Source organism: Chrysoperla carnea, chromosome 3 (genome assembly GCF_905475395.1).
Source record: "Chrysoperla carnea chromosome 3, inChrCarn1.1, whole genome shotgun sequence".
NCBI classification, from domain to species: Eukaryota; Metazoa; Arthropoda; class Insecta; order Neuroptera; family Chrysopidae; genus Chrysoperla; species Chrysoperla carnea.
Genome location: NC_058339.1, coordinates 23,595,716 through 23,617,784, shown reverse-complemented (window position 1 = coordinate 23,617,784; position 22,069 = coordinate 23,595,716). Strand labels below are relative to the sequence as shown.

Here is a 22,069-nt window from a genome sequence, read left to right as displayed (position 1 = left end):
AGTTTAAAATCCATTATAAAATTCTACCCGGACAGTAAAAATAGAGAAAGCACTTGAGAAGAAAATCATTATTTCTATTTTTGCATAGATAGAGATTCCACCGCGAATTCATGTTTTCCCAAGAAAAAAAATAATTTTATTCTTCTTGAATTTTATTCTAATTTCACTAAAAAATGAAGCCATTTTTTCAGAGGAAATAAAAAAAATTATATAAAACGGAATTAAAAGCTGTTGGAAAAGTAATTCTATAAATAAAATTCTCAATGACAACAAGATGTTTCATGATTTAAAATTAAGTGCTTGTTTTGAATGACAAGGCTTGTATAAATTTAAAATTTCCAGAAGATGTGCCCATAAAATAAACGAGAAGAAAGAAATAATCGCACGTGTGTTGTTATAAAGGATCGTGCATTTTGTCGATTTGATCAAATATTGCCTAATTTCAATTATTTTTCAAACGCTTCTTTAAAGTTTCCGAAAAACCACCGCTTTATAGCCTCCACCTCTCTTGATCTCAATTATTCCCCTTCCACAACACTTTTTTTAAATTTTGTTTTATAAATATCTATCTACATCTTTATAATTTATAGCTCATGTGTTCTTCTGATATATGAGCTATATTGCTGTACAGTTTCATTAAAAATCATTCGGTAGTTTTGGCGTGAAAGCGTAACAAACAAACAAACAAACAAACATCCTTACTTTCACATTTATTATAGGGATAATTGGCTTTACTAATTAGGCGCTTTCCTCGATATTATTGATTAAAGTAAATACACATGCAATATATAAAATATATTTTTATTTTCATTTATACAAACGAACAAACTGAATGTAATTATGTTTGCCGAAAGGGTTTATATATACAGAATATATCAATACAAAACGATATATAATGAAAAAGCAATATAAATTAATTAAGAAAGAAATGGGTCAACTTGTACTCGAATAATTATTTAATTAAACTAATAATAAAAGAACAAAATAAAAATGAAATTAAAAAATCTTTTTAATTGTCAATTTGCGTGCGAGATGTTTTTTTTTTTACAAATTAGAAATATTGTTTCTTCTTTTTGATAGATATTGTTTATACATTTTTATACCATGTATATGAAATATATCAAGTTATACTAAGTTTAGTTCCAAGTTTGTAACGCTTAAAAATATTAATGCTATGAACAAAATTTTGGTATAGGTGTTCATAAAATCACCTAATTAGTCCATTTCCGGTGGTCTGTCTGTCGTCTGCTGTCTGACGTCTGTCACGATTACTCAAAAAAGAAAAGAGATATCAAGCTGAAATTTTTATAGCGTGTTTAAGACGTAAAAAGTGAGGTCAAGTTCGTAAATGAGCAACATAGGTCAATTGGTTCTTGCCACATTTTGTAAACCGTTAAGGATAGCTTAACAGTTTAAATGTAAAAAATAAACAATTTTTGTTTGAAACATTTTTTCGTTAATACCATTGTTTATCCGTGAGAGAGCAAATTGTGTAGTATGTATTTTATGGGTATATCCGTTATATATGTGTGACATGTATGTATGTGTAATGTGGCAGAGTAATCAACACTGACTATACATGGTATTTCAACAAATAACTCAGTCAATTGTTTGTTTTCACTTGTTTGATAGGAAACAAGTTATCTATCTTTTTTCTTTTTTTTAATATTTATAATTAAATAAACTTTATTTAAATTTGAATCCTTAAGGTATAATTTTATGAATATTGCGAAAGTAAATTTCATAAATATTTGGATAAATTGTTTATTAATAATAATTGGATTTTAATTGCAAATTTCGTTTTTGTTTGTTGAATTTGAATTTTGTATAGAGAAAATTTGGTTGGTCTTACTAAAACTGAAAGTTAATTTTTTATTAGTTAAACTAGTTATTCCTAAATAAATTTTAATTAAGATTACTAGACAAGATATTTGTCAATATTTAGTTTACGCTGTATGTACATATTAAAAATCATCAATTATAATCGAGAGACCATGATGTAAATAAATATCGTATGCATGATTCAAAGTAAACAAAAACAAAAAGTAATAGTTATTCCTGTATGCTGATGTTTTTGTTATAACTCGTATTCGTAAAATTCGTTCAAACCAAAGTAGCACCGAACAAGAAAGAGTGCAGATACAAATGCACATACATATACATCATACACTCTGTCTTGGTCGGTGCCATTTTGGTTTAAATAAACTCTACCAGCTAAAATTAATTTGAGCTTAATTTTAACTCTCCATAAGTGATTAATAATCCTTATCAACCTTCCAACTCTAATTGGAAAAAAAAATCCGGTAATACAGGGGCTGCGTCAACTAATAGAATTTTCCCTTAACAAAATTGAGCAAATCAATCACTTTCGCATTGCAAAAATATATGTATTCAATTAAAGATTATCCTATCATTGAAGAATGGTGAGTAACCTGGTAGTCTAAATACATATTACTGAAAATGGATCCACATCCTGTTTTAGTTATTACAAATTATTATCGTCAGTTGGCGAGATTAATGTGCTATGAATTTGAATATTTTGATTAGCCTTTAAAATGGTTAGTACATTTATTGCTATCTGGTAGTGTAAATTCGAACTATCGGAAGCGGGTGCACTATCTGTTTTAATTAGTACGAATTAATATCGCCAGTTGGCGTGTTGCAGGTCCCAATTATCAATTATCACAGCTGAACGTCGTTCAGCTGTTATGCATAACGGAACTGTTCTGTAAAACGGCTAAAAGTTATGTTAAACAACTATTGTAGGTACAGTTTGACCTAGAACATATAACACTGCATTGCATAAGAAAATTAAATTTCTGTCGGCCTGTAGCTAGAAAAAAACAATTTTCCCGTTATTCAAGAAAGGTCTTAGAAAAGCTTAGTTACCTTGGTGTGTCTTGAGTAATTATTCTAATGAAATTTGTTAAAAGTTTCTAGGTTATAAATGATTTAAATTTCTTAGAATCTAATCTAATGTATTTTATAATGATGCAAAACGAGTTTAATTAATTTTCAAATGGAATATACTAAGAAACTACTATGTCACTCATTTGCAATGATTTTAATAATTATCGTCATAGTAACAAACATACTATCACATCAAAGAATTCATTAAAAATGTGATTTTGATAATCGTAAAGGTTATATGAAAAAGTTTTTACATTAGCTTTCACTATCAAAATTATTTATCAGAGCGGTATTTCTTTTGTAGTTAATAACTTGTTGAACATAGAGTGACTAAAACAATCGTAATAAACCATGATGGGGGTATGATCTTTATATATCAAATTAACAACTTTTTGGTCACGTAAAATTCAGGAAAATTACATTTTTTGAAACTTTGAATAAACTTCTATTTTAGCTAATAATTTTGTATTTTAGAGCATACGATCTAGAACAAACGTAAATATTAAAACATTTAAACTTGTTTAAAAAATTTGTTACATGATTACAAAATTATTTTCTCTTCTCCTTTATTGCGGCTGCTAATCTGATGGGATCGAAATATCATAAACTCGTTGAAACTAGCACATGCCAGAGTGTTTCTTAAGTATATAAAATCCTAGCTAGATATAAAAAAATAAAATTCTGCCGATACACTTATGTATACATTCAAACCGCGTAATATATATTATATTCCACTAGCTAGATCTTCGAACTACCTGATGATCTGTGGAAAGAGACCAAAATCACACGGTACTAGGCTAATCTAGAACAGCAATCTCGGACTGCTCCAAAAACTTCTGGGGTACGATCGCTTGAACAGTAGAACAGAGCTATGATTTTGAAAGTTCCAAATACACAGAATACACTTCACCAAAAATTATTGACGGTCTTATAAAGTAACTTAGTCATTCCTGTCAAAATTTGGTATATAATGTATGTATATTTTTAAAGGTCCTCAGATATTCGGTGCTCGTGGATTTCTACTAATCATGCGCTCTCTTTCGTTACAAACTATCAACACCATTATGTAAACCATTAAAACTTTGCACTCCTAATGACCTAGAATTAGCAGTTAATGCTGAACGACTCAAAGAGTAAAGATATCAGCAAGTGTTTGATTTCTAATTTCCGACTGAAAGCAATCACTTTCTGTCAGAAAATTAAAAGGTTAAACGACTATTTTAATTTGAGAGGCTCAAAATTCATTATCAAGGCGGTTTTATGATATTATGTAAACATAATATGTATGTATTTGGATAAATTATTCTTTTATAAAAAATTATTGATAAACAGTACTTTAAGTTTTGAGACATAAAAATTTTGGATTTTATCAAAGAAAAAAAAACAAGTATTAAAATTAATTAATGATTTAATTCTTTCAAGAAAATATCTTCCTTATTTTATCATTAGCAGCTCATATCTTATTCTTCTTGGTAAATAAAGTTATGATACAAAAAAATTGATTTTTAAGAAAGAGATTAAGTAAAAAATTTAATTTCTTGTCTACCTTGCAGACCCACTTTGTATATTATAAAAAAAAAGAATAACATATTTTTATAGGAATGTTTATAAACAAATGAATGATATACACAGTGACTTCCATTTAAAAATCTTGTGTTTCTGGATCCATACACAACCAACGCAAAACATTTATCTGGAAACACCGTCATAGTAGAAATAATGGCATCATAATTCACATTAAGAGCTTCGAACAATTGTTAAAATAGACTGAATTTGAACGTTTTTTTATCTTGTTAATTTCTCAATAAAAATTAAATGAAAGCTCTTAACTCTTTGATCTCTTTGGGCCTCGATTAAGAGACTCGATTTTTTAGAAGTTTTTTGGCGTGTCCCTTTGAACAAATCGAGAAAAACGCAAAATAATTTTTGTTTTGGAATTTGATAAAATTCGGTGGATAGGTTAATTTTGATCCAAAAAGTATAAAAATCGGGTTAATTTAATGATTGACCTACAGAAAGTTACAATGCCAGCTAGTATCATGGGCAAAACTTCGTTTTCAAAAACAATTCACCGCCAAAAAATTTAAAATCCATAAATTTGTGAACAAAAGGGAGGGCTATAACGTGATAGTGATAGTTTTTAAAGGAGAAGTTGCCGAACAATGCGGGCGGGTATCTGCTAGTTTATCAATAATATCCTATAAATGTTACTTGCAAATATTTTTTTGGCTGACCTGTGTAATTGGTCTATTATTGAAATTGATTATACAAGATTAATTATTATATGCTTATATAAGTTTTAATTGGTATTCACTGTATACCATCACGCCTTAAATATAAATTAAATATGACTGTACTGTTTGATAAAGGTAAGATCTTTACGGATGGTGGTAATAATAGGTTTATAAATTTATTTATTCATTTTAATGAATTAGCTAAATGTGAACGACCTTAACAGAACAATTCGTTATGTTGTTTGACAAGCTAACTTGAATTTAAGTTACCTCCTATATACCTTCTATAAAATGCAAACTAGAAGTTTATTGAAAATAATCACCATATTTTGTTTAGTGATATTTAGACAGTTGGTAATCTTTAACCCTATCACAAACGATAAATTTATACAACATTTGATAAATTTATGCGTTGCAAAAACGTGATCAAAGGTCTACGTGGTATATAGACAAAACAAAAGATGAATAATTTCTTAGTAAATGATTTTTGCTTATATTGAAATATTTTTGGGACTTGTTCGCAATATTTTCAAGATTACTATTTTGGTCATAAATTTAATCAATAAAAGTGTTGGTCCTTGGATGTCTTAAGTGCGGCAGTACATAAACTGATAGAAACATTACCACTCTTTTGCGTCGCGCAGTCGGGTAATGATGTATGACTTTTCATAAGAATCAACATTTTAATATAAAGTTTTCCCAACCCTAATAGTTCAGTACATACACCTTAACCGTATCCAATTCCGTTCGCGGTATGCATAGGGTAGCGGGTTCGATTCCCGTCGTCCCAACAAAAATTAATTTAATTAAAAGGTGTGATGGACTGGTATAGTGCATGGTATATCCATGAAGGAGGTGCACTCGGGCTCTGAAATTGAGGAGCTGATGAATGAAATTATCAGCGGAAAGGGTGGTAAAACACATGTATGTTACTACAATGGGTTCTGTAGCCTAAGTGTGCCCTTCGTGGACAGTCAATATAAGCTAACCTTATATAAAGTGTTCTTCTAATTCGTACTAGTTATAGATCAGAGTGAGCTTTTAATTAAATTTGAACGATTAGGTCGAAATCAATGCCGATGTAAGATGTATCTCTTTGAGCCTCTCTTTTTTCGTTTAGAGCGTTTTTCTTGATACAGCTTATTGTCTGGGTATATAGAAAGTCCACATTTTTGCTATTTCAAGGATTTTAATTCTTGTATCTAGAGTTTCAAGAAATTCTCAACCAAAAATGAAATCAGTGTTAAATGTGGTCCTTTGTTTCCATCCTTTTTGATTTTTGTTGATTTATTTTACAAAATTACTGCATAGTTTATTGAGTTCTACAATCAATGTTTTGAATAGGAAATTCCCCAGTGAAAAACAGCTAAATATCAAGAAACTAATATATTGTTTTATGTAGGCGTTTCATTTAAAATTGTGAAAAAAAAACATATAACAGATAAATTTCATTTTTTACATTTTTATATCCGTGCATTGGCAATATAATTATACTAACAATATATAATTATGATAATTTTTATTAAGTTGTAAATTTTATCTTCGATTTAATTAATATGATAATCATATCGTTAATGTTAAATCAATTGTGATTTAATTGATAACAAATCAATCATGTTATGCATATAATAATAATTTTTTAAATTGTCCTCCGGGGAATATTATATATTTGCACATTACTTGTTTAATGCATTAAAAATATAGTCTAGTAATAAGTAAACAATTTTCAGTTCTATTAAGATTTTTTATATCAAATATAGAAAGCCTTAATGTTCGATGTAATTTAGTTTTGAGTTATTTTAGGTATTGATTGACCTTAATAAAAAATAGAAAATAGCAACAATTGAAATAAACATGTGAATTTTATAATAATGTTGAATAAAAAAATTTAATAATGTAAGAATTTCCGGTATGAATTTACAGGCCCGTAATAATAGAAGGGCAATAAAAAACTGTCAATTAACACAGTTTATTGGTTTCATCACTGATGATTAAAGAATCAATGACAAAATAACCTTTGTCTAAAATAACCGATCAAATTTTGCATTTTTTCTTCAAAACAAGCTATTAGTCGTAATAAATTACCTCTTTATATAATAAAAATCCGCAGACTTGGGCTTATTAGACCCCAATTAATCCTGAACAACTCATGGATCAAAGGAGGATCGTAATCACAGAATCCCAAATATTGTCACTAGTTATATTTGATAACTTGCCATCGATTATTTTAATCTCGTTTGATCATGGTTATTTTGGCTTGAATTATTTGTTCACCGGATCTTTTGTCGTATTTCGTTTGTCATCGACCAATTGGTTTCTGTACGAGTTTATCATACGAGGAATATACGAAAAAGAATAGAAAATTTAAATAAAACATTGGCTAAAAAATAATACACTTTTTTATGAATAAATATTAATATCAATATGAGTAGATGATGCGAGTATCGTTCTACAAGAGTACCTACGTTAAGTAAATTATCGATAGGAAACATTTAAGTATTACGTAACAATTATTCCCTGGGGCAGGTATTCAATTAAGCGTAACTATTATGTTACATTGGCAAAAGAAAGTACACGGTAAGAAATGCATTACGCAAGAACGTATATAATAAGGACATAAAAGCCCGTGGCTGAATTTAATTCTATACCCCCTATCTGGGCGGGGTCTAGTCATAGGTCGTTATGTAGTTCGTACTGTGCATCAGACTGTCTGAGTGATTGAAGATGTTTTCAATCAGTTTCAATTGATTGAAAAAGAAAAAAAAATTGAAAACAAAAACAGTCTGATGCGCAGTGCAAAGTACGGAACTACCGAGAGAACTAGACCTCGCCCAGGTAGGGCTTATTTTCGTTCTACCTTCTCCATTCGAGTTTTACGTTCTTAATACTTATGTTATTTGTATTGCGTTTACTACAATGCTAGTATGGTATAGAAACAGATACTGTGGCATCTATGTTAGTCTAAGTAATATTTTTGTATTGAATAGGCTTCTATACAACTATACTGACTTCGCGATATCCACACCAATTGGTTACCGTGTATTGCATATTGTTTTAAAATATATAAAGTTTAATAAAATTTTTATATTTCGTATTTTATAATGTTCAAAACAAACTGTATTGACAAAGACTTTCAAAATGGGCATCATGTAAAAATAATAAAGAGACGAAGGGCACATTTAAAATGCAAAAGACAAAATAACATAATAGAGAATAATCCTGATGTCGGTTTGCCGTATTACCTACCCATTAAAATGTAAAACTTTACTTTATACCATTACAAAATTTGAAAATGAAATTAAAATTGATAAAAAACCGAAGAAGTTATAAGCAATCAAAGATTGCATTCAAAGATTCCCATGTCCTTTTAGCAAAACAAAGTTTTATATCTAAATCTCTATGGCGATACCCACGTATGACGTCAATAGTGGGTATCTTCCTCTTTGTTTAATTATGAGTTTTAAACGTTCATATATTGCATACAAGTAAAGATTTTTAAAAACCAACTTCACTTTTCTATTTATGAAGTGAGAATTCTTCATCTAAAGTAATAAAAAAATTTATTTCGATCCTCTATTACCCACACTCTATACTTTATCGAAGAAAGATGACAATGATTTTAGGCATGAACGTATTTTAAAAAGCGCTGTTATAATATCCTATAAATTGAAAATTTACTTTATATAACATATGCAATGTTGTAAATCTATTCAGACTTGCCAGCATTTTTACGCTGCACCTCCGTTTTTTTCTTCTTGGGTACGACGTATTCCATAATTTATTTCTTAAAGTGCGCCATATTTAATCATTTCTGACTCAGTTTAATCAAATGGCTCAGTATATCGTATTAAATTATAATTTACTTCTTAGTTTATTGTTTTGAAATTGGTTTTATTTATTTTTTAATTATTTTTGTTTGCTTTTTTTATATCTTAAAAATTAAATATGTATTGATTTAAGTATTTGCTTGGAGAGGTATTATTTCTTTATAATTGACTGCACAGTTTGAACATATCTGATTGAAATATGAATTTTTAATTTATGTATTCATTAATACTTAGAAATCAATAAAACACTTAGGTATTATTTCATTGAATTATTATTAAAGACGTGCCCATTTCCAGTAATTGTTTTATATAAAAATAAAAATGCTTGTATTTCCAAGGTACTGATTTACGTTGTTTTATTTGCTATTATTCTCTTGAAATATTTTGCTTAAATATTTTATGTGATTTTAGTCTATAACAGCTCCGGAAATCGAATGCTAATGACTGAATTATTTGTATGATTAGATGCTATTGGAGAATAATATGCCTTCATTCGAAAAATTTAATTAATTCCCTCGATTGATGGGTATGTTCTAAACAGACCTAGAAAATACACAAAATTGTCACAAAGCTTTTTTTTGATTTATTTATATTTTTCTGGGAAAAAGTGAACTTATTGAAGGGTTTTTAATTTATACTGTCTGTAAAAGCTCATTATCTTTTATAATTACGTGGAGTTATCGAAAACGTCTATCTCCGGATAGACACTTGAAAATTATACATTTTTCGCGACTAGAAAGGGAGAGATTTTTTACTATATTTTTGAAGCGAAAACTTCTTTAGGCATGTTGAGCACTTTTTGGATGAACAAAAATGATGTGACTTGCGTCATCGTCACACTCCATATATAGCACATTGAAAACATCGGCTCTCACCTGATCACTGAAGTCAAGCAACATTGACCACACTCAGTTCTAGGAATACTGACCGCTAAAACAATATATTAATTAATATTTCACACACTGGGTTGCCTAAAAAATTTGATCAAGGTTACTATTAATAAAAATTCCAAAACTTCGATACCTTGTAGGACTAAATCAAAAATTTACTCTTGACAACCTATTTTATATTTCAAAAATAATAGGGGATATTTTAATAAATAATCATAATAACTCTCATTCCACAAGCATATAGGGGATGGTCGACCTTAATTCGTATCTTAGACTATAAAATTCTATTTTTAAATTGTTGATAAGCTAATTAAAAACTTTTTGTATCATAAAACATTTTTTTGAATAAATTTTTTTGTTTCAAAATTTTATAATTCAAACAAAAAAGTTTTGTAGAGATAATAAAACCCAACAGGCTGATTATGATTGTTGACGTCATTTTTAAGTCAATATATTTTTGTATTTATACAATAAGTACAAAATTTAAAAAGTCAATATGGATCTTATAATTCATTGAAACATAACAAAAATTCTCATTAGTTGATTGAAGGTTAATTTTTTTATAGCATAATTTATTCTTTTTGTAATTATACGATCATCCTTTCATAGTAAACCACGGTGATGGGATTAATAGAAGTAGGTAATAAAAAGTAATATTATTAATCTCCATCTCTATCTCTATATATTATAAATGCGAAAGTAAGGATGTTTGATTGTTTGCTTGTTTGTTACGCTTTCGCGCTAAAACTAACGAATGGTTTTTAATGAAACTGCAGCAACTGCAATATACCTCATACTGCAGAATAACACATGAGCTATAATTTATAACGATATATTTAAAAAAAAAAAAATTTAATCTGACATTGACTATTTTAAATTTTAACAGAAATCTGTAATTGATGGTTCAAAATGATGATTATAGATGAAGCAAATCTCATTATTTTGAAGCATAAATTAGAGTATTCTGTAAAAATTTAAAATAGCTAATGTCAAACCATTCATGACCAACTTTTCTGATATACTCAATGAATTATGACTATTATTTAAAAAAATTGAAAACTGTGCACATCAAGACAGGTGGATGCTATAAAACGGTGTTTTTTACTTTTAAGTCCAGTGAAACGGGCGGGTATCAGGCTAGTTGTATATATTGTATTTGCTCATAGTTACAAAGTTCAAATCAGCCAATATTATGAGCAAATAAATGGTGATTAATGAAAAAAATAGTATAAGAGTTGTGAAATTTGAAAAAAAAACTTGTTAGAAGAAATCTCCACTTATGACGAATGTGTATTATGCGCAATATCAAATATTAACTTACTAGAAATTAAGACAATTTTAAAGATTACCATACGGGAGTCCATAATGAAGTAAAAACGGTTTGATTGTTTTTGTCTGCCTTTTTTAAGGATTAATAAAGGTAATTTTAGTAAAAAAGAAAATTTAAACAAGTGAAAACAAACAATTGACTGAGTTAATTGTTGAAATACCATGTATAGGCAGTGTTGATAACTCTGTCACATTTCACATACATACATATCTGACATATTTAACTGATATTCTCATATAATGCGCAAGTGTTGATGCGCAATCGTTTGTTTTTTTTTGACGTCATGTAAATAACAAAAGATATTCACTTTGATATTCCTATATTAATACATACTATAAAATTTGTACCTAATTAACGCCCTCGTGGGTAAACAGTGATGTTTACAAAAAAATGTTTCAAACAAAAGTTGTTTATTTTTTTGTAAGAAACATTTTTTACACTTAAACTTTTATTCTATCCCTAACGGTTTACAAGATGGGTACTACGGACCCATGACCCAATTGACCCATGTTGCTCATTTACGAACTTGACCTCACTTTTTACGTCCTAAGCACGCTGTAAAAATTTCAGCTTGATATCCTTTTCGTTTTTGAGTAATCGTGACCACAGACGGACAGACGGACGGCCGGACGGACGGACGGACGGACAACCGGAAATGGATTAATTAGGTGATTTTATGAACACCTATAACAATTTTTTTTTTGTAGCATCAATATTTTTAGGCGTTACAAACTTGGGACTAAACTTATAATACTATGTATATTTCATATATACATGGTATAAAAAGATATGTTCTCTGCCGCTTATCTTAAAAAGTAGACAAATTCAATTTTTCTTTTCAATTTTTTTAAGTGTAAAATAGTCATAGCTCATAGAGTATATCAGAAAAGATGGTCATGAATTGTTTGACATTTACTATTTTAAATTTTGACAGAAATCTTTAATTCTATTTTTCAAAATGATGACCATAGATGGAACAGTAAAATGTCAGATTAAATTAAATTTTTTTTTTTAAATATAATTTTATAAATTTATAGCTTATGTGTTATTCTGATGTATCAGTTACATTATTGTTCAGTTTCATTCAAATCCATTCATTTTTTTGCGTAAAATCGTAACAAACAACCGAACAAACAAGCAAACAAACATCCTTACTTTAACATTTATAATATATAGTTATATAAAGATTAATGTTAGTGAACTTAAAATCAAACCTAAAACTAATTATTTGAATTAATCAATAAAAAAATACTCACTGCAATTATAATGGTAAATATTCAACGCTCATTAAGAAAAAAACACACATATAGCCATTTGTCACAATATCCCTAGAGTGTTAGCTGTGCAAATAGATTTTTCTATATGAATATAAAAATATCAAGAATGAATCATGACAATATATCTTGAAATATATTACCTGTAAGTGTAGGTATGTTAGAATAAGTAAAAAAAAAATGCACAAGCTAGTTTTTTAAACTTTTGATTTATGATAATGTTAGTAATATAGCTTAAGAATAAAAGCCATTGCATTTTAAGTCGTTATTCACACACCCAATGTTCCGTTAATTCTATAATAAATAAACCATATTGCAGATAAACTGGTTCAATTTTTGTATTTTATAATGTAAAAATGATTAAATTTTAGATTATTTTATTTATAGAAATCTATAGTGAAATAAATATAAAAAATCTTGAGCTATCCTCTGAAAAATAAAAGTTTTTCGCGCATATATACGCAAAATAGTATAGGAATTTAAACCTAGAAAAACGTAACTGTTAAGAATTAACTGTCACCTCACTGGACGTTACTATAGAATCAATATTTTTTGAGCTACAGTCGAACTTTCATAGGCTAGCCTGCCTGTTAAACTCCTTATCTTTTATGCGTTTATTCGAACAATAAGTAGGCCCAATTTTTTCTTAAAAAGCCGCCATATTCGATTTCGAACAGAGCAGAAATACTAGTTTTTGTCTATTATGATGACTACAATGAAAAACCTATTCCACACAAGAATCGATATAATTTCGAGTTCAATTGAGTCCTAGGAATGATGTTTCGAACAAAAGTTGTTGATTTCTTTTGGTTGTTGGAGTAACAACTTTGAAGTTTAAAATTTTATGTTTTACCAACTTAAAGTTAGAGTTTACTTTTCAGTGACCTTGAAAACCATATTCACTCACAATATCAGAAATTATACTATTTCTTTTGCTCTACAACTTTTTTGTATGAAACTTTTTCTCCAAAACTGTTATTTTTCGTGCTTGGCTGTAGTTCCGAAACATTTTTAACATCCAGGATGTAATGTGAGTCTATTATACCCTCGACCGTTCCAAAAATTTCCTAAAATACATCAGGTACAAAACTGTCTCAATCATTTTTTGCCAATAACGAAGTTATATATGGGGTTAACATATAGTTTTTCTAAAATTTGTATGAAATGTGATGAATGTTTGTTTTTGTACTTAACTAATTGCTATGCTGTAAAAAATGAAAATTTAATTATTGGTTTTGCAATGTTTGTACTAAAGTGTAATTTACATAGAATAAATGTATGTAATATATTTATAGACATATACTTTAAAGTACCTACTTTATAAATTGACCATGTTTTCTTTGAAGTGGATACTAAATATTCACCTGGATGGTGAAGGAAGGTAAGTATAAACCAATATACGTATACGTGTTTACATGTAGACGTGAATTTCTGAATAAATACAAAGATGTGTGAAGTTAAATAGTATTGTGAAAAAAAAAACTATTTTTAAATTGGGAATTTTAGATGGGGAACTCAACTAAATTTTTTGAAAATGAAGTTTTGCCGATGATACTCGCTGACATTGTAACTTTCTAATAGGTCCAATCATTAAATTAACCTGATTTTTATACTTTTGGATGAAAATTACCCCATCCACTGAGTTTTATCAAATTCCAAAACAAAATTTTGTTTGCGTTTTCTTCGATTTTTAAAAAAAATTGCAAAAAATCGAAACATTTTTTTTATCTCCAATTTCGATAAAACTTAGTATATAAGGTAATTTTGACCCAAAAAGTACAAAAATCGGGTGAAGTTTTTGAGATACGGACTAAAATTGATACAAATATTGCGATATCTGAGAAACTCTCATTAAATTAAATTAATCTAATTTTTATACTTTTTGGATCAAAATTACTCCATCCAACGAGTTCCATCAAATTTTTTTTTGCGTTTTTCTCAATTTTTTCAAAGGGGTTTTCACCTTTTTGTTTGAGAAAGAGAGCATGCTAACGAAACCAACAACTTTTCGCTTACATAATCTCCAAGATCACAGCTATTTCTGTACTGTTATATTTCAATTTTGTGTAAATAAAGTATGTACTACTACAATGAATAATACTTAATGTAGTAAAACGTACAACATACCTTTAATACCAGTTCCACCTTAGGAATGTTGTTGTTCGATAATTATTTGGCGCCATATTTTAACCATACTGGGGATATATTTATTTATATATATATAGAGAAGTTATATGTAGTGTAATGTAGTTATTTTTAGCAACAATAATTTCTTTTAATTATTGCTATATTTTCTTTGTTGTCCCGTTTCTTTTTTATGTAAATAACAAGTTATTTTTAAGACTTTGCCAGTGTGTATGTATAAACTTATTAATGTTTATGATATCTTTATAGTAAGAACAAAGAAACTTGAAATATACTTAAAGATAAAGTTTTATGTTAGGTTTCGTAATTTCGATTTTTAATGAATGGCCAGTGTTAAGAAAATATTTCGTGTTTAGGCGAATTTATTTGCAAGGACTTGCAAATAGGATGGCGATTTCAACAAATTTACTTAGAAATTCTTTATCTTTTATATTGTAGGAAAAATGTGTATGTTTTGAAAGGGTATTTTGTAAATCTATGTTATTTCCCTAATCACCATAGATATTTATTTTTTTCTTAAGATACTATTAAATTTTAATTTAATTCTACTAATCTATTACAAATGATTCATATCAACAAACTATTATGATTTATATGAAACATATGATTATTTAATCTATTTGCAATTACAGAACATTAAAAAACTAGTTAGGTCTGTAGCAAACCAACACTACCGTGTAACCGTAGGTACCTAGTCAAAGAAATATTAAAATGCACTTTGTTGTTCGCCATCTATGAACGGTAATCGAAAGCTACCAAAGATAAGAATCACTTAGTTAATTGTTAATTGTACAGCTTTAATTATTATTACATAGTTGTCGTTTTTTCGATTGAAAAAGGTTTTGGTTACCTACAGAAAATATTTGCTTGCTATAATTTTAACAACATATTTTCTAACACTTTCTAATACTTTTTTTACAATACTTAATTGAAGACTAAAGTCCAACGCTAACGCTAACCTAATACACCTCGTGATCTCCAACACTTTTAAATTTATAGTTAATTTAATTTCGTTATGTTATTATCTGTTGTGAATAATTTCCGATCCTTCTGATGCCTGAAAGTGGGGAAAAAAAGTAAAAATTCTATTAGATAATAACATAAATATTATCGAAGATAATAAATGAGAACTCTAGGATATGTCGAAATAAATTTCGACTTTTGCCCCAATTTCCTAGATCAGTTTAAAATTGGGGCAAAAATCGAAATTTATTTAGATAATAACAGTCTAAACAGGTGGAAAGCTCGTTCAGCTTTTGGTTAAAGTTGTTTTACATATTTTTTTTTATTAAGTTTTCATATCAATGTCATTTTTTACAGAAAGTACTTTCCAACACAAAATATGGGCTCTAATTTTTCATTTGGTAAGGACAGCCTAAGCCTAAAGACAAGAAATTTGCGAGATTCATAATGACGCTTTTGAAATTGGACATTATAATTATCATTGCAATTTTAAAAGCACCAAATTGGGCCAATTTCTTGTCTTCAGGTTGAGAGTGCCCTAAACGTAAGGATAAGGACAAATGCAATAAATGGTTGCGATTTCGAAATCTTTACATGGCTAATGTTTGAGTACAATGAGGAAATTATAAAATTAGCTTAGACATACATTTTCTCTTCGGACAATAAGAATTTCATATCGTTGCAATGATAAATATTTTCTTTATAATTTATAGCAAAGATATATTACATGAGTATGGTAGATAAAATAATATGTATATAAATAATTATTTTTTATTAACATTCTTGTCAATCAATTATTCATAAATAAATAATAATAATTAATGTTTTATTTTTAATGTGCATAATATTATTTTTTTTATCGTATCAAAAATATAATTAATGACCGGGATTGAGTAGATAGATACCTTCTTAAAATCATTTTTGTATGGTTTTTTCTATTCCATTTTTCTTTTTTTTAGAGCTTTATCCAAAAAATGTTAGCGTTTTTATAAACGAACAACTTTCTAATTTAAAGTGTTCGTTTAATGTTTGTCAGCTATGAATCAGTGTGAGGAACCTGAATACTAAGTTCGAATTCGATACTTGTATAGGATGTGTGCTTTTGAAACTTTTTGTTTGAAGCATTTTCCTCGATTAAACTTCTTTTTCGAGTTTCATGTATCGTTAGGATACATAGAAGACCTGAGAAAGAAAATTATAAAGTTATTCATTAGACCTTAGAAAGAAACATTGTTCATAATTTGTAATAGTAATAAGAATTGGATGTAAATATGCGTGCCTTTAAAGTCGATAAAGATTTTTCCATTTTGAAAAAGTCATCGGTTAAACAACCTCTTCTAATAGCAGAGAAGAGCGGTAAAACCCCGTTTAATACCTCCAGTTAACCTTTAAGTAACGAAAAATCTGTTAAAAGCCAATTACCATAACTCTAAGTTTACTGCGGGAAATGTTTCTAAATTCTTTTATAAGCAGCTTAACGTAATGCTCATCGAATTTTGTGAATTCAATTCCGGTGCAGAGACAGCTTTTATATTAATATTGCATTTATCTTGATTCATAATAAAAACCAGAACAAAAGAAAGTGTTTAATAATACAAAAAATAATAAAATTGTTGTACAGCGAAACAAAGACAAATTATTATAACTTTTATTGTGTACATAGTACATGTCTTTATTTTTTATGATTTTTTTATTTGCTAAACATCTATAAACTTAAAAAATTTTCCAGTTTCTGCCTACAATTCGTGTATAGCATAGGAAAAAGCACTTATGAGAAAAATATGTGTTAATTGGGTTTTCTTAAAACATTCGTTGATTATATGAAAACTTAAGTTGACAGTATAAAATTTCATCGATAAAAAATTAACTACTTTTGCGGAAGATGGAAAAACGGTGCGCGGTGGTTTGGATAGTGATGGGTTGGTAAAGTGCATGGTATATGCATGGAGGAGGTGCACTCAGCCTCTGAAAATAATTAAGTAGCTGATAAATGAAATTATCAGAGAAAAAGGTGGTAGAACACAAATTAGATATCACAATGGGCTCTATAGCCTAAGTGTGTCCTTCGTGGACAGACAATATAACCTAACCTAACATAACCTTTCTTTTTGTTCATTTTTTTAATATTTGCAAACTATTTTATAATAGAAAAATATTGTATGGCTATGACTGTACTAAAAGAATAGAAGATCTACAATATAGACATTAAAATATAATTATGAGATATGAAAATTTAATATTACTTAATGTTACATAATATACTTTTTAATAATTTAAAGATGAAGAACACTATTTACATGTGTAATCAGTTAAAATTAAACAAGTAAATTATTTCTAAAATTTATTTATTTCTATAATAATGCTGTTTCATTTGCGCACCACCTATCTTTCAGAATAATCATTAAAAGTTTTTCCAGAAATTACTTTCCAGAGATGTAGGTATACAAAGAGATATGTCTTTGTGATGTTTTTTTTTAAGGGAAGGAGGATATATCAATGGGTTTAGTGATTGTAGAGCCCATAAAAAGTGTGTGCTTTTAATTATTTTATGTATTGTTTCAAAAAATAACATAAAAATTACTTTAGGGTTAAATAAGAACAGGGGCGTAGCTACCGCCGTATCAGCCGTATAAATGTTACGGAGGCCCCGGGCTACAGAGGCCCCTAACGTGTGTAACCAAAAAAGGTATAGATAATTTAATAAATTTACCGAAAAAAGGCAAGCAAAGTGTATATTTTATTTGAATTGTTTGGCTAGCTAAATTCCTGGGAGGAAGTGATAAGTGTGAGAAACCTTTTCGCTTCATTTGGACCCCTTTATTGTGATACAGGGCCTCTCCAAGGAGAGCTACGCCACTGAATAAGAATAAGGTTATACATTATTCAAGATTCTTGAAAAAATGATTTGAAATCTCACAGAATATACTATTTAAAAACAAGATGATGCATATTTAAATTAATAAATCGATAAAAAATGTTGATTTGTTTATTTTTAACTCTTTATCTTATATTTAAAAATAACTTTTTGCGTGAGCCACTTCAAAGTGCATTGACTATTTTAAGGCCACTCATTTAATTATATATAGATTTTACCTACGAAAAAAATACTAACATGCAATCTAAAGGAAACAATCAATTATAAAATTAATTTTTTTGTAATGTAAATATTTATAGTTGAATTTCAAAATATATTCATGATAATCAAATCATAAACATCATCTGTCTTTTTATACCATGTATATGAAATATACCAAGGTATACTAAGTTTAGTCCCAAGTTTGTAACGCTTAAAAATATTGATGCTATGAACAAAATTTTGGTATAGGTGTTCATAAAATCACCTTATTAGTCCATTTCCGGTTGTCTCATCAAACTGAAATTTTAATAGCGTGCTGAGGACGTAAAAAGTGAGGCCAAGTTCGTAAATGAGCAACATAGGTCAATTGGGTCTTGAGTCCGTACGACCCATTTTGAAACCATTAGAGATAGAACAAAAATTTAAATATAAAAAATGTTCCTTATAAAAAAATAAACAACTTTTGTTTGAGACATTTTTTCATAAACATCACTGTTAACCCGTGAGAGCGCAAATTGTATAGTATGTATGTTATGGCTGCATCAGTTATATTTGTGTGATATGTATGTTTGTGTAATGTGACAGATTAATCAACACTGTCTTTACATGGTATTTCAACAATTAACTCAGTCAATTGTTTGTTTTCACTTGTTTTGTTTCTATTTAAATATTAGATAACATAACTGAATTAATATATTGTTTAGCATTCGAAGGAAATAAATGTTTTTTATGTACTATACGAATAGTTGAAACAACTTAGACAGAATATCGCCTTGGCGAAATGTTCCCACGAGAAAGTATCTTCAGATAAAATATCTCTTAAGAAAATATACAAGAATATTAGAACAAAATGGAGAATTTTTAACATTAATCGCTGAAAAAGAACAAATAAGATAACATATAACGCAAACTATCAAAGCCCGCAAACCCGTGGTAATTCGATTTCATTATAGAAATGCCAACCCGTGGAAATAAAATATGGAGAATTTTTAGCTTTAATCGCTGAAAAAGAACAAATAAGATAACATATAACGCAAATTATCAAAGCCCGCAAACCCGTGGTAATTCGATTTCATTATAGAAATGTCAACCCGTGGATTAGACTGAATCACAGGGTAAACGCAAGGGCCCTAAAACTACAGAATCGTGCTAACTTGATCCCATTAAAGGCACGACTAACCCGAGGATCAGAGTGGACAGATAGTAGGTAATTTGACCTTTGAGATTTTTGAAAAAATTAATACAAAACTTACTGACTTACTTAAATTTATATGCAAATGTTGAGATAAAATTAAATCTTTACTCCAAATATATTCAGGATATGTATTAATTAATTTATTTATTTAAAAATTACTAATTTAATTAATAAAAATACCTGTATTTATTTTTACAAATACATATTTTTAAATGCCCTTCTATTTATTTAAGATTTTAATAAATACATTTTTACCATAATCAACTACATAAGTCCATGTAGTTTTTGTCTATAGTAAAAGTCGGATGTAATATTAGTTTAGATCAATGCAGAGTTTAGGATCAGGCCATTGTAACAGAGCTATGCGGAGTGACAAAATTAAAATTGCTTGGAAATATTTGCCGTACAAGACATTTAAATATTTTGGCTATGAAAACTTAAGGCAGAATGAGTTTTTTTGCAATAAAAATTACTTGAAAAGAAATTGAAATCTCTATGCCTAGCAAGAATTTCACTGATAAAAGTCACTTTATTACTGACCTCTTACCAATGTAAAATAGAACCTAAATTTGATAATTTTTTTTCAGTTGTGTGTAAGAAAACTATACGATTTTTATTAATTTTAATAAAAATAGTATATTATGTATAATTTTATGAATATTATTTTCTTTATTTGTTATTATATCAACACAGTTGATGACCTTAAAGCAATTCAATTATAATTTATTTATTTTTATAAATATGTAAAAAAAATTTATTAGGATTTTCTATATTGAAAACATTGGACCAAATGAAAGATTGCATTGTATAGAAAAACCTTTTCCCATTTGATTTTGTTCATATTCACATTCGAAACAGTTTCCTGAGTGAGAATATAAATTTGCCAAAAAAAATTTAATTTAACTAATTTTTTGTAACTAAATATTTTGAATGATTGATTTTTTAAAAGGTTTTTACTGTACTTTTACACAATTTTTTGTTGTTTGTAATAATATTGAATTATACTCCCATTGAAACTGAGTGTTCAAATACATTTTAATTGAATTATCGAATAATGGGCTACGAGTTTGATATTTTTAAAGGGTCTTTTTTAATTATACAAAAATAGTTTTATTTGTTTTCTAGCTAGAAACCCGTTCGCTTCGCTGGTTTTGAAAGTAAAGACTGGTAAAGACCACCGTGTTATAGCCTTCACATCCCTTGCTCTCAATGATGCATCACATCCTTTGCTTGAAGATTTTTGTTCCTCGATAAAATTTATTGATCGAGTTTCAAGCATATTTCAAATTATAAATGACACTATGTTAACGAGCCATTTATCAGGTTGTTCAGAGATTTTAAATTTTTGGCCAGGTATAAGTCCCCAAAAGCATTAAAAAGTAAGCGTTTTCATTGGAAATTTTGAAGTTACTTACACTTCACTTTCATATAGGTTGGAATGTGGAGGATAATTTTTACGGGGAAAATCAAAAGTAAAACAAATTTTAAACAAGACAACTTTTAACGATGTGTATGTCTTAATATATTTTGAAAAATAAAATGACTTTGATAAATAAAAACAATTCGCACTGATGAAATAAACAACTGAATCCAATCAATATTATTTATCTACTTTTAATATTTAAGACACATGTTGCATATAAAATGTCGTCTGAAGTTGTATATTAGAAAACCCATGATATACAATTAAAATAAAATCGAATAACATAATTAGTTTTGGCTTCACGCCAATGTTATGATCATTCTTATTCACACATACATATACACATATAAATAATTTTTCGATACTCAGGCTTTCATTATAGTAATAAATTAAAATATAATTCAAGATTAAAAATCGATAATGATTTTATTTCAAAGTCGCTTATGTCTAAAAATATCAAATATTATTTATAGATCGGAAGATGATGTCAGGTCAATGATGTACCTCTTTCAGAGAGTGCTGAAAAGCATACCAATCAGTTTCGTATAAAATGTTAAATTATTTCCGAGATTTACGCTTGGCAAGTGCAAAATTTTCGTTACACATTTTCCCAAACCGCCACAATCTTCCTTCGATCTAAAATTTTTTTATATATATATTTAATTTTAAAAGCACTTACTGACTAAAAACCAAATTTATTACGAATTCTTCATAAAAAAGGGCTGTAATCCATGTAAAAAGGGCTATTTAAATAATTAACATCTCGTAAACCGTACAGAGATCGACTCAAATCGAAATTTAT

The 22,069-nt window shown here is 28.2% G+C and overlaps 1 protein-coding gene across 2 annotated transcripts in view; it reads left to right on the top strand.

Moving 5' to 3' along the window:
- Nucleotides 1-22,069, top strand: part of LOC123295169 (sodium- and chloride-dependent GABA transporter ine-like) — a 93,173-nt gene that overhangs the window by 59,855 nt on the left and 11,249 nt on the right. The window lies entirely within an intron of this gene.